The 18703-nt window shown below is 33.1% G+C and overlaps 1 long non-coding RNA gene across 3 annotated transcripts; it reads right to left on the bottom strand.

Moving 5' to 3' along the window:
* Positions 1–8744: 8744 nt before the first annotated feature.
* Positions 8745–17370, bottom strand: LOC131402355 (uncharacterized). 3 transcript variants are annotated; one of them, XR_009218590.1, is made up of 3 exons: positions 16311–17370; positions 12432–12511; positions 8745–9240 (listed from the first exon to the last, which is right to left on the bottom strand). It is a non-coding gene; the product is annotated as an uncharacterized LOC131402355 (long non-coding RNA). The 3 variants fall into 3 exon arrangements; XR_009218584.1 differs by having other exon boundaries at positions 12232–12511; XR_009218589.1 differs by having other exon boundaries at positions 12232–12511; positions 16201–17370.
* Between the last annotated feature and the right edge of the window lie 1333 nt (positions 17371–18703).

Raw genomic sequence — 18703 nt, forward strand, 5'->3', positions numbered from 1 at the left:
GAAGACATCTAATTTTCTGTCCACACATATGATTTTAAGTATTGTTGTTCAGAACAGAGTATTAGTCTAGTTTCCGTGTGGTTTTTCATGTCCTGAAAAACCCTTAGCTTGGTGAGAATAAAATTCATCTCTTGTTAGATTCTAATTATGTTTTAGATAACTAATGTGCATTTTTTCTAAAGTTAGTTTGTAATATTCTTGAACTATTAATGTAGGTAACTATTATCTTAAATATATTATTTTCAATCCAGATCAAAAATACCTGTCACCTATTGAGATTTAATATTATGGATTTTTAAAATAATAATCTCAGAGTGTTAATTTTATTTCACGGCTGGCAAAATACTAAACTACTTTGTTGTTGAAGTGGATATTTTACTCTAACCATACTTGTTTTTTTTGGTGAGAAAGATTAGCCCTTTGCTAACATCTGTTGCCAATCCTCCTCTTTTTGCTGAGGAAGGTTGGCCCTGGGCCAATCTTCTACCCTTCTTTTCTTCTATCCCATCTTCCTCTACTTTACATGTGGGACACCTGCCACAGCATGGCTTGATAAGCAGTGTGTATGTCCATGCCCGGGATCCGAACCTGCGAATCCCAGGCCGCTGAAGCAGAGTGCATGAACTTAACCACTATGCCACTAGGCTGGCCCCTAACCATACTTTTAAATGTTTCTTTCCTTTCTAATGATTGACTAACAACAAGATTTAGCATATTTCAAATGCAGTTTTGTATATGAGGACAAAAATGTTCAAGACACTGGAGAAAAGTCTTTCATTCAGCTATTTTTTAATGCCATCCATGCAAGGTTGTTTTTTTCCATTGCTTCACATTTGCATTGTGAAAGTATAGTTCATTTTCTTATCCTGGACTGCGTAAGCATACAAAATATTTTCTAACACTTAGCTACTATAATCAAATATGCATACCTGCAATATATAAAGCAAAATTTATTTCAGAGTTTCTCCCCTTATACATATATACATATTTCTTTGATTTAATTTTGGTATTTTGTTGTCGTTGCTGTCTTCTTAATTTTGATTTGTTTTGTATTGGCCAACATGGTTTATTTTGAGATTAACTCAGAAGGACCCAACGTTGGACAGGATAAAAATCAAAAAGAGCATTCAGTGTTTCTAATTTTGTGAAAATGGAATGTCTCTGATAGTAAAATTCATTTTAGAGGGACTCTAGGGTGCTATTTAGTGACACACTGAAGTAGTTCATAGAGATTTAGAGGGGCCTAATGCATAACCAGGAAAGAGTTTAGGAATAGAAAACCTCTGAATGAAGAGGCCATTTATATTTCATTCACTTACTCTGAAGGATTTTCTATTGGGCATAATAGTTCATGTAATTTTTCTGCCCAATAATTTCCCAATGGTGAGAAAATTGCCCCTGGAAATTGGAGTATAATTTGTATTGCAGGTTTTCTATCAATTATAATAGTAAAATTCATGAAGTACATACATTTTTTTTAAGATTTATCTAAGCATCAGGTAAATGTGCAATAAGCTTCTTTTTCTCTTTTTATAATGTTATTAATCAGTGAATCTTCAGGTAAAATTTGAGAGGCTTCCTCATTCTGAGAAGTTAGTTATGAAGTTAGATACAGTTTGATATGCTTCAAAGCATCTTGACATTCTCCTATGAAAGTAACAAGGCAAACCCAAGTATATTATGAAAACAATTACTTAAAGTAATTGTCAAACTTTGTTAAAAAGGATAAATTATTATATAGTCATACTTTAATCAAATGCACTATAAGGTGCTTCAAAAATATTGTCTCTAATTATCCTAATAAGTTAATGCTAATAAAAAGATGCATTTATGCTCAAGAGCATATAAATGGTAGAGATATTATACAGGGGTCAACACAAATCTATCTGTGTCCTTTCCTTCGTCTCAGGTTGATAAACGTAAGCTAAGTTTAAATCAACATATATTTTTGCTTATATTTAATAACAATATATTTTTAAACTTTTAATTTTATATTGAAATTACTTATATTTTGAACCTCATTTTAGCAGTTTACTTTGAGCAGATACATGACATAATTAGATCACCATTCAATTTAGTCCTGTATGAATACTTTATATCATCAATTCAATTTAATCCTTTACATAAACATCTGTTCAAAGATCTTTATTAGTTCATCTGTTCTATGGCAGTAATATCCTAAATTTTGCTCACGTCCTTCAAAAGAAAGTTGAAATCTATATATCCTCTTTCATATTTTAAATTGATCGATTATTTTCATCATACTTAAATAAAAATTAACACACATTTTGAGTGTAATAAGGAGTCAACATAGTTATATCAACTTTCAAAGATATCTAATGGACTATAAATACCATAGTAAACTGGTTCCCATCTTTAATCTTTTAAAAAATACGTGAGGGGCCAGCCCAGTGACGTAGTGGTTAAGCGCACGTGCTCTGCTGTGGCGGCCTGAGGTTCGCAGGTTCAGATCCCAGGCGTGCACAGACGCACTGCACTGCTTGTCAAGCCATGCCATGCTGGCATCCCCTATAAAGTAGGGGAAGATGGGCACACATGTTAGCCCAGGGCCAATCTTCCTCAGCAAAAAGAGGAGGATTGGCAACGAATGTTAGCTCAGGAATAGTCTTCCTCACAAAAAAAATAAAATAAAATAACACACATGAAATGGGGACCAGCCTGGTGGCATAGTGGTTAAGTTCACATGCTCTGCTTTGGCGACCTGGGGGCTCAGAGATTCAGATCCCAGGCGTGGACCTACACACCACTTATCAAGCCATGCTGTGGCAGCGTCCCATTTATAAAATAGAGGAAAATGGGCAGAGATGTTAGCTCAGGGCCAATCTTCCTCAGCAAAAATAGGAGAACTGGCAACAGATGTTAGCTCAGGGCTAATCTTCCTCACCAAAAAAAAAAAAAAAAAACCTGAACTGATTAAAAGAAATTTTATATTGTTCTTTTTAGGCCTTGAACTCATATTCACTTTCTATTCAACTCACAAAATTCTTTTATACCATATTTTTATTCTAGAAGTTTAATACTAGTATTTTAATCATGTTTCTCTATTAACAAAAATATGAAAATAAATTGAATTTTAAAAATTTATTTTCTGGAATTACAAGGCTTAGTGCTGATAAATTTTTTTCTGGATTCATATATTACCCCAATTATTACTAGCGCATAATTCAATAAAATGTAAATACTACATAATTTGACAATCATTAAACATAAAAAAGAAAAGTTATATCTGAAGTGCTTTTCTTAATGAGATAACTGAGATTGCTTTGTTATGTCTTGCTTTTTAATCAGTGCATGTATTTGTGGAATAAATAAATTATGGCTAATATGAGACAATGTTTGGTATCATTTCAATTCCTAATTTTTTTAATTACTGAAGATTTTAACCCTGAGAAAATAAATCAATGGGAATTGTAGGAAATTTTTATAGCAATATATCAATTTTTAAAACTCATCCTAGGTTATATGCTGATTATAATATAAAAATGATTTTAACTTTTATTAACAGAGAGTAGGAAGAAAATAGTTTGAAACTACCTGCCTTAGGAAAGTATGTGACCCTGAGAAAAATACTCCCAAAGTTCACCAACATAAATAAATAATTACTAATTATACCTGTCATTTTTTTTCACTTAGAGGCACCTTTTAAACCTGATAGATTGGAAAAGAGTTACAAAAATGGGAATATGAATTTTATTATGCCTTTGTCTATATAGCATTTTATACAATACTTTTATTACTTGCTTTAACTTTTATTTGTCAAAAATATGGAACTACACATACATGTCATCAATTTTATGAAAAATGTTCAACATATAACCCATTTGGTTAAGAGAGTCTGTAGTGGCATAGCAATTAGTCAAAAAAAGACAATATCTGACATAATTTTTGAGTTCAAAAATACACAATAATACTCTATAAGAAACAAAATATATCTGAAATTTAATTCTAAGAAAGATCAAGAAGATATGTAACCTTGCTGCTAGCTTGTTGTCTGAGTACAATAATATGTAGACTCACTATTATGAACCCATTTACTTTGTTTTCTTGGTGCTCTCCCTTCAACTTATGTATTCTTTGACTGTGGCGGGGGAAGAAAGGCCTTGAAAGCAAATTTTCCAGAGTTGTCTCTTTGCTTGATAGCTGGGAAATTTTTATACCCAAGAGCAATACATCAAAGTAAGACTCTGGAGAACTGAGAGTATGCCTTTCTTTTGTAAAGTGGGAGAAAAGCAATTGTAAAGGCAGATGAAAATGGGAATCCTATGGGAAGCTAAGGATATGAAAATTAATTCTATGCATACCTCTGGGAAAGTTTTCATGTCCCCCGGTGGTATTGTATCTCAATTTGAATGCCATTGACATATGAGAAAAACTTAAGTTTCTTAACAAATATATTCAATAACCTCCATAATCTAATCCAAATTACTTTTTTAAAATGTTTCTTATTATTATAAAATATATATAATATAAAATTTACCATTTTAAGCATTTTTAACTGTACAGTTCACTGACATTAGGTATATTCACATGGTTGTGGAGCCATCCCACTAGTCATCTTCAGAACTTTTTCATCTTCCCAAACTGAAACTCTGTACCCATTAAACAGTAACTTCCTGTTACTCCCTTCTCCCAGCCCCTGGTAACCACTATTCTACTTTCTGTCTCTATGAATTTGACTAATTCTAGGTACCTCACATAAGTGGAACTTTATATTTCTCCTTTTTCATCTGGCTTATTGTACTTAGCATAATGTTTTCAAGGTTTGTCCATGTTGTGGCATGTATCAGAATTTCATTCTGTTCTAAGATTGAATAATATTTCATTGTGTGTATATACCACATTTTGTTTATCCATTCATCTGTTGATAGACATTTGGATTGTTTCCACCTTTGGCTATTGTGAATAATGCTGCTATGAACACTGGCATACAGATCCAAATTAGTTTTTGAATTCTTTCTTCCAATACAACCCTACACAAAACTTGTCTGTCTGTATCTGTCCTTTCATGCTCAGCTGCCAAACCTGCAATTTTATTCCTTTATTCATATGCTTCCCAACTAAATATTTCTCTCCTTTCTCTCCATTTATATTATTTTTATTGTTTCTATTTATTCTCCAAGTCCTTTTATTGAACAACCATATACATGTGTGTATGTAAGATTTAGGGGGAGAGGTCATGTATATTCCACATATCTTACATTTTATCTTTTATATGTATATATTTTACTTTATCTTTCTCAATATCTAAGATAGTTTAACAAATGGTAGGTAATTTAGAAGTAATTTTTGTTAAATTTGGATGACATTACAGGAGTTAAATCTGAAAAATATTAAGCAGGCTTTAGAAGAATTTACAAAAACTAAGACAAATGAAACTGTTGTGCTTTTTCCCCACTGCTTGGTTTCACACAGTTTCTCCAGTAACATGTTCCTGCAGGGCACAGCTTTCTGCAGTGTTTGCTACCCCAATGCCACCCCAGTGCTTTCTCCAGCTCTCTATTCCAGAAATGCCAACAGGTGTAACCAGAAGCCCAAGGCAGCATGGGTGTGTCCCCAGCCCAGGTCAGTTCTCCCAGCAACCTCTCTTTAGTCCAAGGCGTGCACCCACAGGAGGCCCTCTGAGGCTGGCAGTGTAATAAACATAGTTTTGACCTTCTATTGGGCAGCCTAACCAGGCCTCCCTGGCTGGAGCCGTGCACAAAATTGCGCTGGATTCTTATACATAGCAGCCTCTCCAACAACCAATGCCAGCAGCACTCAGTGCCCAGCAGCTTCCCAGAACTTAGTGACTTCTGAAACTCAGCACTTTCTGATGGATGGTCTCCCTTGGTACCCTAGAGGGCAGATTTCCAGCACCTCTCACCAGCTGGGCACTTAACAGACTTCCTACCCAGTGAGTCAACACAGTGCCATTTCCAATGAGGTCTGGATCTCAGACTCTGTCAGCTTTAGAGGTTGCCCCTTATATCTGCTACTCCTGTATTCTTTAGAATTTTCTTTAATTCTCATTAGCCAATTCCCTATTACTCCACTCCTCTGTTAATAAGTCTTCATATTAAAGAATATTTAATAATTCTTTGTATTAAACCTTGGCAGTTCAAATCATCGTGTGAAGTCTATCCCCCGACTGAACCTGACTAATATGCTCCCACTGTATTTTAAACTTGCTATGTTGTGTAACCTTAAACACACTTGTCAGAAATAAATACCCAGTAAAAATACCTATTGAACGCATGAGAGATCAGAGGGTAAGATGAAATGTTTCAGTTCTGGGTAATCAAAGTTACAGGACTATACTCCCACTCCTTATTTTTGGATCAACAATGTGATTTTTGGACAGTATACTTAATTTCTGTGGGTCTTAATCCTCCATACATAAAAGAGAGAAGGTAAGACTAGTCAATATCTAAGTTCTATTTCACTTCTAAAATGCCAATTCTAAAGCATAGTAATTTCACAAGTTTATCATATAACCATCTCCTTCACTGGCATTATGATTAACTGTTTTTTAGATACAATATCCTTCTTTCTGGATGTAGAATGTTAACATGGGCACATTTTTAACTTTTGAGAAGTAAAACAACCATGAACCTTATGGTGTTATTTAGCTTAATATTTAGTTTGAAACCCATATAAACAATTATTTTAAGCAAATAGCTTATATTAAAAATTGTGTTGAAGATGAAGGGGTGGTAGGATATTATGTCTAACTTTTTAAAATGTGTTAGAGGCCTTAAATAGGTCTTCAAAATACTTATTAGCTTATATCCAAGAAATTTCATATGCAGAGGTTACTATATTGGAATACTTTAACTGCTTCTCATGGCCCCACTTCACTACAAATTTTAAAAATTGTCATAAGTTTCCTTATGTAAAACATAGGTCAAGAGAGACTTTTCTTGTTTTACACACAAGGACACTAATATACACATACACGTGCATACACACATATCTTCAGGAGTACTTTCTAAAGTTTTCTGAAAATCAAGTCTCTTTTGTGCTTACTTTCTTTTCCAACAACTAGTCTCATAGCATCCTGGTGCTGTGAGGTTCAGAAGATGTTAACTCCATCAGCTTAAAGGCACAGATATGGAACAAATATGACACCACCTCAGTGTCGATCATGAGTTTTGCACCAATTTAATAACTTTACAAAATTAGAACAGCTTCCCGGATTGAATGAAAAATGTCCCAGAGAATTCTTTCATTCATTTATTTGATTAATAAATCATTCATTTATCGACAATTTCTTAGAAGACTCCATGCCAGTATTATGGGATTCAAGTGGAATAAATACTTAGTATCTATCTTGGAAAGGTGTATATTCTAGGAGTGGCCAGAAGCCTGAAATTAATAAGTACTATAGAATCCTATAATCCCCACCATAAAGGCATATACAGATCACAGTGGCAACATTTGACAGAGATTCATCAACTCTACCTGTAAAAGGCCATAGACGAGAGGGACACAGGATCTCGTATACATATGTTGAGCTTTATTCTTTAAAAAATAGTCATTGAGGGGTTTTAATTGGGGAAGGAAAATGATCTGATGATCATTTAAAAAAAAAAAAAAAGAAAACTTCCTGGCGGTGGTGTAGAGAATATTCTGGAGGTAGTAAGCTTTGGGAAAGAAGATCTTTCAGGGGGTGATAACAATGGTGCAAAAAAAATGATAACAAGGAACTAAATTTAGCAATGGAATGGGAATTTATAAAAATAATAGGCCAGCTTGGAAAAATGTTAATGTGCTACAATTTATATGGCCACATGACCCATTCAATTGGTAAATGGTTTGGGAAAAAACAAGTTTGAAGGACGACTTTCCAGCTCCCCTGATATCACCATGGAGAAGGATAGAATTAGTTAGATTTGTCGAGGAAAAAAGACTGCCTTTCACATTTTGAATGTGTCTTAAATGTTGAATTTTTAGTATTCACTGGCCTCTGAAAAGTCCAAATGCATGTTTTTCCTCAATCTGGCCAAAGCACTGAAATCAATAAAAACCCATCAGGGTTGTGTTAGATAAGAGATTATGTAAATGTTTGAAAAACTCCAAGTGGACATCCACATAGTTTTTTAAATATTTATAGTTAAATTCAGAAGAGCAACTGTTTTAACATTTATGTGTGACACATACAAAAAAGAAATTTATCTTTGTGCCTAGTGGTATTTTATCCCTGAGTAATTGCACTTACTCTAGCAGAAACTAAATATGCATTATTCTGGGCATTTATATCCATATTTTGCCTCAGCAGCAGAATAATATTTGAGAAATAATACAACTTGATGAAGAAAATATATACATTTTCTTATAAAACTAAAGAAACTCTAGAAATCTCATATACCGTAAAGCCTATTTTAAGTCATTTTCTGTTGTGTGAATGACATGTAAAACTAATTTATTTTTTAATTTATTTTTTCCCAAAATTTATTCTAGATATTATGTCACATATTTTTCAAAATGAAAGGAAAGAATTATTCGTTGTACATTAGACCGACTACAGAAGTGGTTGTTTAAAACAAAAGCAGTTTTTTTTTTTTTAAGAAAAAGAATAAGATGCAAAATCTGAGTTGGTAAAGATACATTGTATCTTAGTATGAGCAGGGTAATGTGATCCAGATTTTAACGCCACTTGAGTAAAAATAAAATTAACTTAGCCCTGTTGTTCCTAATATGAATTAAACAGTGAACAAAAGTTTAGAGGCCAATGTGAAATAGTCATTGTCTATATTTTGCACTTATAAACATGAAAATACTGGGAGACAGCAATTAACAGATGAATTATTTACATTTTAAAAGCATTTAAAAAATTTATGTCTTTTTGAAATATCACTTCACTAAAATCTGACATCAAATAATAAATATGGCTTAAAGTTTGACTTCCAGCACACCTACAGACGGGCAAAGCCAGTGCCAAACACAGGGTTCTGATTCCTGTTCCTATTCTAGTTCCACTGCAGAGGGCTGCCCAACTCCAACGCTTGTTAGTTGTCTTTACTTGATAGACTGCCACGTTAGTGGAATGTTGGCCCCTGATTCCAGGACATTCCTGAAAGTTACAAATTTGCCTTCTTTTAGCTGCTCTGGTTGACTCTTTAATCCCTTTTTGCGCCATCATCTCAGCTATTCTGCAATAGCCACCTTTCCATTTACTCTCCTTTCTTTAGCCCATTGCAGAAAGGGCTTTTCCAGTATCTGCCTCTGTTCTCTCTTCACCTTAAAAAAGGAAAAAAGATAGAGGAAAAAAATCAAGAACAAATTTTAAAAGCTAAAGATTTAGAGATATATTACAAAAAGTTTTGTGATTCATTTTACCTGAAATAAAAGGGAAGATTATGATCAAATATCTTCTCTTTCTTTGATTTTAATTTAATTTTAATGTATTTTCATCACTAGAGAGTGGTTTTTCTAAAACAACTATTACTTTGCATTACCCATGGAGTGGTCTTCTTGTAAGTATGTCTTATCCTGACTTTTCCAAGAAAAATTAGTCACAGGGATCATATGTTCCAGATGCAACTTAAAAACACAAGATGATATATAGATTTGGCTATTTTTCAGTGAATTTGATAAACTTATTGTTGAATCCTGGTTCCCCAAAATATTGTTCATAAGACAAAGCTATTTTATTCTTACCCTGGTTGGAGTGAGCACCACCTTGACAGTCTCAGTAGTTTGGAGGTTGGGGAGCAAGGTCATGTTCATGAGGGTTTAAAGTCTAGTTTAAAGTGGGTCTTTCAATGTGGGCCTTGCGTAGGATTGGATAAGGATAAAGATAAAAGAGTTTAGGATTGGTGGACACGGCAAGGAGAGGATTTTGAAGTGAAGGGTTCGAAGACTTTTGTCCTTTGACTTGTTTTATCGTTGATGGATCTTTCAGAAAGTTCCTAGCATGAACTTTTATCTTTCTCAGTAAGAATTTCCAGGAATAGTAATGAAAGCAGTGCAATAGTAAAGTCATGTGAATGTAGACATCTGTGTGGGTATGGATGGCTATGGTTCTCACTGTTTATTCAAATTAGATAATACATTCCTGACAAAAAATATTCTTTCTATTTGGAATCATTGCCTTTGTCTACATTTATAAAATTAGTGAATGACTGGAAAACCTCTACCACGTTTGGCACTCTAAACATTCTTATAAATTAATGATATTCATGCCTTAATACTACCTAGATCATTATGCGCTTTGCACTGCATCCAGAGCCAGAGAGGCAGTAATAATGTCTGTGTGTGTGTTATTATGGCCATGGGGAAGAGGAGGACACATTGGAAAATATAGCGTCTGTCAGCCGGTGCCTCTAACTATTTTTATATATATTTGGGCTATATATTTTCTTATTCATCAACAATATTTTTAGTACTCACTTTGTAGATGCATAGTAGATGCTTAATAAATTTAATTAAATAAATGGATTCAGTTTATTCAGTTAAGCTATCAGCTCTGCTTCTAATTACCTGGGAAATCTTGGACAAGTTACGTGACTTCACTTGAGTTTCCTCATCTTTAAAAATATTAGTAAAAATAATAAATAATAAAACCTAAATCTTAGTAATAGCTAGCATATAAGCCCTCAATATATGTTAGCTATTACCATTTTTAAAACAATTTTTTAAAATTTCTGCAGAACATGAAGTTTACCAGTCCTTAATGTTGTTCTTTTCTTGAATATTATCTGACAAAAATTAATGATGCTGATTGTTCCCAAGAGTTAGTCTTCATTTTCTTGGTGGTTCTATAAGTTGTTTATATCAAACCCATGGTTTATCTACATTTTCCTTCTAGTAAAATTTAGAATCCTCTTGTTCTGATGAAATATTTTATGTTAAAGTGATATTTTGTATGTCAGTTGAATAGCTCTCTAACTAGATATTAAAATAAATTATATATGATTTGTTTGTATTTTTCTGGTTTGGATATTTATAAATTAAAGTTGGTTTAACTTCAAGTTACGTTGTAGGGTACTGAAAGGTAGGTAGAACCTAAAATTAAAGGGTTCAGTAAAAGTGTTTTAAACAGGAATGCAATCTTCAATTGACTTGCAGTTTGCATTATTTAAATCTTATTTGTCAAGGTTTTGCTTAATTTATAACAATAATTATCTCAATAATTATAATAGTCATAATAATAATAATAATAGTAGCAAGAACCGTGCTACCTATGTGCTATTTTGAGCCATGCGTGCCTCTGAAATCTAGAAACATTCATTTTGAATTCCCTAATCTTATAGCATAAATAATCCAAATGTGTCCCTAAGATTATCGTTAATTCCTGAGATGATAGCATATTTCCTTGGTTCTCTCTGCTTCTGGACTCATATATGTTGTTCCTTTATCTATAGACTCAGATATGAAACTCAGTCTCTTTATTGATTTCCAACCAAACACACACACACACACACACACACACACACAGAAAGCAAACAAGCAAACTAACAACAGCAATATAAAACCTCCCTAGAGAATAAATATTTTAAAAAGGTAATTTAATGACTCTTATACTCTCATACAAATATAACATGAATGCATGTCAAATATTTTCTGTAATTTAGTGATTAATGAAAGAACTAGAAAGATGTTACAAAACATTCAAAAGTAAATTCAAAGAACCGCATATAGATAGACAATTAAGTCCTAGCAAGAATTTACAAATAGATGTAAAGTGGGTGTATCCACAGACAAAATCCAATTGCATTTCATGAGACAGAATTAATTTGCATTTCTATGAATTGGAATTATTAGTATTATTATCAATTTTCTACATTTTATAGAGTTTTAAAATAGCTCAAAGACAATGACAGACTTAGATAACCTGAAGGAGTGCTAGAGAGGAAACCCATGATCTTTTTTATTTATTTCCAAGTCTTTCACAATTTTTCCTTACCGCATCTACTCTTCTGCCCTTTGATCTTAATAATCTCAAATATTACTGTTTAATCTTAAAAATATCTGCGCTAGTAGGTTTGGCATGATTATTTACAAAGATTCAACAAGAGTGCTAATTAACCTTGTAGGCATCCTTGAGTTTACTTTACAAATCTAGAGCCATTTGGTATTGGACAACTATTAAATCTACAAAATTCACTTTTGTCTGCACGTTTTCATGAGGAATCTATGATTGGACTTTAAAAATACCCTCTATTATTTGGTATCCCAAGGCTAGAAAACCACGTTGAAGAAATACTCTTTAGTATTTCCCTGCAGTACCTATAAATGTGAGTGCATTCCTGTCTTGTTGAGGTCCTCCACATTTGCCAAGGTTCCAGGCTTGCCACAAATGCCCTTCTTGACTATCTGTAGGCTGGGACCCTATAGGCCTGACACCAGCCTCATTTTTCTGGCAGGGCTTTGTAGACATTGGATCCATAAATAAAGTAGCCTTACGTCTTTAAAAGTGGCGGTCATACCTGACTCAATGCAAATTATCCTCAAATACAGAACTCCAGGGAAGGCCTTGGTTGCACAATCAATTTGTCTAATTATATCCCTGCAAAAGGGAGGACAGATTCTTTTTAAGTCTTTGAAAATAAATATATTGTCATAAAAAAATAAGGAGGCTTACTAAGAGTTTCAGAATCAGTAGAGGTCAGTAAAAATCTGATATCATTTAAAAATATTTCATTTCATTTTACACAGAGTTTAGCAAATTGTTATGGGTTAGATAGCTTGAGAAAAAGAGAAAGGATTTCCTTGTATATCCGTGAAATAGAAAGTTAACATGAATCAAATGTATTACAAACACAAAAACAATAATTTTCCTCATCAGTTCCTTCAGTCCTATGTAGTTAATTCTTATTCTGCTGGATTTTGAGTAAGCAGCCTTGTGAAGTTGTCTGCTTCTTAATTAACAAGAGTCCTGGAAATCCAGACTAAATCCAGTGTTACAGCCTGAATGTTTCTACAATGTCAGTGATGGTGCTCAGGGCAAGCTGCCCCAGGAAGCACCACTCTGGTATGCGGATTATTTCGAGCTGAAGACAATAAGGATATTTGACCTCCCCCACTAACTGCCTAGAGAATCTGGCATGGTGGCTCATTCCTGGAACAGATCTTCTATCATGATGGCTATAAAGATAATGTAAAATAGATGTTGCAATGGGAGGGGCACCAAGCCCCTTTTATCAAAAAACTCTATCTCTCCCTGACCAAATTATCAATAGATGACCCTGAAAAGAATTGTCCTTCTGCCCTCTGAAGTCCCAGGCCACTACCCACCCCCAACACGTTCCTTCGCCTTTAGCTGCAATACTTAAGCAAGCAGCTTAGACAGAGGGACGAGTTGCTCATTTCTGAGCTTCTCCCATGTATACATGTTATTAAACTTGGTATTATTTTCTCCTGCTAACCTGTCTTGTTGATTATTTGGCCAGCCAGAAGAACCTTAAGGGAAAGGGCAGAGGGAGATTCTCCCTCTTCCCCCGACATCAGCTCAGAAGCTATGGTTTTTATAGAGGAAAAATATTGAGATACATATTTTATATGCCATAAATAGCAAGTAAAGAGATTCAGTAAGTCTAAAGCAGGGTCTAGACATCTATATTTTTATAAAATTCTATAGGTAAGTCTAATGTGCATCCCTGGAAAGAAACTAGTGGCCTAGATGGTACTAGATTCAAATAAAAGACTTAAAGTTTTGACAAATTAAACATTTTAAATAATAACAAATGACAATTGATAATTCTTGCTTATATCTAATATCACCAGGAAAAGGACCCCTGGGACTCTAATAAATGTAAGACCACTCAACAGAAATATTTCATCAGAATTTTGATTACTGTTTCCCTTAGGTTAAAGCATATGGTAATGAGGGTGAGGCATTAACTGCCTCCAAAGACTTCTCATAAAGTGTGCTCTTTGATAGAACATCTCCTTTTTTTAGTTTTTAAAAAAGATAACAGAAGAAATAATTATGATTTCCAAGGTCCTGTGAGGGAAAATCTCAAAGGTAGTTTTATCTGTAAATAATATTATGAAAGTTTTCTTCTCTTTATCCCCTATATTTCAGGTTCCATGTAGAAAGACAAAAATCAAAAAGTTGTCAGAGGAGATTTGGACATTTGATTAAAATAGGATCACAGGTGCCTAAGAAACAATAATTGATTACCTATTAAAGCAAAGTGGGAAAAAAATATTTAAAAATAAACAGAGACGTTAAAGTAGTTGTAAAGAACCTTTCTTCTCTCATAAGGGAGGAACATTTACATATTTTTTGTTCTGAAATAATTGGGAATATAGTAAAGTCAATATAAAGCACAAAAAATATTCTAGTAAAACACAGAATCTCTGTTATCTAGACAGATTACACCGGTTTTTTAAAAAATAATATTTCATATTGTAGTCAAAGGCATTAATCAAAAAAAACAAGTAAACAGGCCCATCAAAATTCAGAAAATTTTGCAAAGGTTTTAACACATCTTATAGCTTCTTTTCAGACCTTTGTATTGTAAATTTAGGCAAATGAATTCACTTTCCATATTTTGTCCTTCATGGCGTTCTTTCATATTCTAGAATAAACTGCCACTTTTTCTTTAGGATAGATCACAGTGGGTCCTTTGTGGTGGAAACTAATTCCATACTAATATTAAGGTGTTATTTCTTCTATCATGTGATGTGCTCATCAATGCTACCTTAAAATTAATCAATAAATATTTAAAATTGTTTTCAGTTTCAATTTTAAATATGGTAAATATAAACAGTTACAATTCACACATACAAAAGCTCTTGGTGTCATCAGTAAGTCCTAAGAGTGTAAAATAGTTTGGAGACTGAAAAGTTTGAGAACCACTCCTTTAGGATAAACTTACTTTTTAACTTGAAAAATGAAAGCACACACAGTGGTATTTCTCTGTCACTATTGTTCCTAGTATAGTCTGAGCGACTTGTATCAATTAATAACTTTTAACTAAAGTAGTATTTTCTATTTCGCAGAGAAAAAATGGGAGGTAGATAATTGAGAAGTCACACATGAGCATTTTAGCACACTAGCGGAGCTTATTGATATACATAATACAACTTTCCACAATCACACACATCCTTCATACAACTTCTCAAAATGACAAATTGAACACATTCATTATGACAACCTAAAGCAGTAGCTTCTCTATAGCATATTAAAAAAAGAAGGAAAATTATGTAACCTAAAAATTATGCTAGTAACCAATGCTTTGGTAGTCTGTCTGTCTTAGAAATCATCTACATATCCAATAATTATCTATTAATTAATTCAACTTGTCATTCCAATTAAATTATATTTCAGGATATGACTTTAAGTTATTTAAATATCTGAAGATGATCTTGAAGCTGAAGTGATTATTGAAATAAAAATTTTAAGAATAACGACAGTTTATAAATTAGGAAATTTATAATTTTCTTAATATTAAATATTATGGAGTAGCATTAGCTTATTTTGATTATTAAACACATATATGTTCATGTAAAACAAAGCCAAGTAGAATAAAATGTATGACTGTATTATATTTAAAACTAATAACTAATAGAAAGACATAGCTGTTTTCTTTTAAACCAAAATTATTGAATTATTCTCATTTGTCAAAGAGTCAATTAATTATGTGGACTTGGATTTTTTTTTTTTTTTGTGAGGAGATCAGCCCTGAGCTAACATCCGCCAATCCTCCTCTTTTTTTGCTGAGGAAGACGGCCCTGGGCTAACATCTGTGCCTATCTTCCTCCACTTTATATGGGACGCCGCCACAGCACGGCTTACCAAGCAGTGCGTCAGTGCGCGCCCGGGATCCGAACCAGCGAACCCCGGGCCGCCGCAGCGGAGCGCGCACACTTAACCGCTTGCGCCACCAGGCTGGCCCCCTGGACTTGGATTCTTAAAATGTTTCTGAATTAGCTTCTGTAAGAATCTTTTTATTAGTCTGGTACATTTAAAGTATAAGAAATTTACTATTCCTCGTTTTCTGGGAATTTTAGCAATATTCAAGTTACATAAGCACTTATTCCTATAAACCAATCAAAACAGCTTTCTTTTAATTTAAGAGACTTTTTAAATCTAAATTATTTGTACTATCTAGAGATGGGAAAGTATTTCACACTCTCATACAAGAGGTAAAGGCCCTAGTGATTTATAGACATGTAGATCTATACATGAATAAAGAGCTTATAGCTTCATTTCTGAAATTCAAGAAATACAGGAACACAAAAACTCACCAGTTCAGATATTAAAGAGCTGTTTTCCTTCCTGGTAGGCATAAAATACTTAATTGGTTTGACCTCAAATTAATCAAACATATAAACAACAAACAAAAAGATTAACAAACCACTTTCTCTGCTGGCTCTCACTCAACAGCTCATAAATCTCTATAACCATTAATTCATTACATCAATTGTTGATCATCAAATGGTCAGACCATGATACCAAATTCCTGATCATTGTTGCCATCAGTGGTGTATAACATCAGATGTGTGAGCAAACCAAAACCTAAAGGAAAATACGATATCAGCTGAGAGATGGGAAAAAAGGAAAGAAAAGTAAACAAACAAAAACTAGAGAAATATCGAAGTTCAAGTTCACTTGGATTTCACCCCTGAGAGCCAAGAAAATATATACCTGGGCTCAAACTGCTCCTGAGAAATGCTTCTCTGACAACACATTTACCTGTTCCTATCAAGTGAATTCATTGGGCATCTTGGTGGATGACTTGCAGAAATGATATACAATAAATTTTGAAACATGAATACATGTCAAAGATCCTACTTAGCTCATAAGTAATAAGGAAACCAGTAAGATGTTACAAATGGCTCAAAGGAAAATTCAAAGAAACACATATACAGGCAAATAAGGTAAGCTGAAATAAATTTAAAAATAAACTCAAAATAGGTTTACCTGTAGGGCAACAATCGATTATATTTTACTGATAAAATTAATTTCTATAGATAAGAATCATTTGCCTTGTTATCAGTGTCTACACTTAGAGTTGTAAAATATCTCAAAAACAATGAAAGACTGAGGTAACCCAGAAGGGTGACCTAAACAGGACATCCATGATTTTTTGGGTCCATTTAAATTTTTCACAATTTTTTTTTTCCTATACCTTTGGTGGTATTGAGTAGAGTACCTATTTCTAAGTAGTTAAAGGTCATTATGAGGTTTTCTATTATAAATCAAAAAGCTAAAAAATAAATAAATGGGATAAATAATTATAAAATAAAATCATATCCTAAATTTCCCTGTGTTTGAAGGTTCTTTCCAGCTTCTGAACATATGGTGAATCGAGGTTATTTCCTCCATGGCATGGCAAGTCTCTTTCTCTGGCTCTTCACTCCTATTCCTTGTTTTCCACTCTCAAGACATTATAGCAAACCAAAAAAGAGAAAAAAGAAAGCACAAACAAACACATATTTAGTAGAGTAAACATCTAGGTCTTTGGAGAGAAAACATTTGCTTGGCTTGTTGAGCAGTGTGTTGTCAGTTAAAGTAGAAACAAAGATTATGATGAGATATCACTTTGAGAATTACTTTGATTAAAATATGTAAGGTCTGTATAAATTATATACATTTTAATTATGCATAAATCTGATGTACTATTAAGAATTAAGTCTAAATAGTATTAACTAATAAATAATAAACTTTTTAGTGTGAACAGATTAGCATATAAATTGTTGCAATACTATAAAATGGGGATAAACAAAAGAGTTGAAGGATATTAAGGATACATAAAAACAGGAAATGTAAAGTTCAGTGCATTTCAAAATGCATGACTTTCAATCTTCTGTTGAAATATTAAAAAAAATAAAATTGCAGTAATTTTGATGTAGTGTTATGTTACATTTTTCTTCAAATACAAATATGCTGCTGTTTCAATCAAATTTTGGACAAAAAGTCACATCATAATGTCATTGCTGAATTTAGGGAGGCTGCAAGGCTAACATGTCAGGAGAGCTAAAAAGGCAGTGTGCGGATATTATGATTTAATGCCCTTTGCCACTGGGAATTCCTGGAGCTCAAAGTAATAATGTCTTTCACATTAATGTGCAGTGAAGTGAATGCTGCATTAATCTTCATAGAAAGTTCAATTCCTCTGAGATGATAAGGAGATAATATCAACTGTATTAATATAAGAAAATTATTAGGTAACATTAGAAGATCATATTATATATATGTTTAATATTGTATATTTGCCATTTTACACTATTGTAAGCTAAAAATATTGATTGACTTTCTGTTTACCATTAAGTTTTTAAATGAGATTTTTCGTTTTTGCAACCTAGAATGTAAATCTACACGTATAAATTCTTTGTAAGTATAGTCATATTTTATTGGCAAATGTTTTTTAAGGTAACTTGTTGGCTACTTGATTTGTTTTAGTTTAATTTGGTTTAATATCAAATGAGTGTATATTGATGAGTATTAATACTTTACATTTTAAAATTGCTTTTATGCATTCTAAATTATAATTTGAATTTTAATTCCAGTGCTTTATGGCTATAAGTAATGACTTCTTTCTGGTTGCAATTATCTCTATTTCTTGGGGGAGGATATCAAGTTAAAGCTTATCACTTCAAAATGCATAATAAAAAAGAAATAGAAGCATAAATACATACTCTATGGTATCTTTCTACTAAGCCCTTAAAAGTGTGCTGTTTCCAGATATAAATCTTTGAGGTAAAGAAGGCATTTGACTGTGGTAAGTGAAGGTGTGAGAGATGTCTG

This window comes from Diceros bicornis, chromosome 4, assembly GCF_020826845.1.
Source record: "Diceros bicornis minor isolate mBicDic1 chromosome 4, mDicBic1.mat.cur, whole genome shotgun sequence".
NCBI classification, from domain to species: Eukaryota; Metazoa; Chordata; class Mammalia; order Perissodactyla; family Rhinocerotidae; genus Diceros; species Diceros bicornis.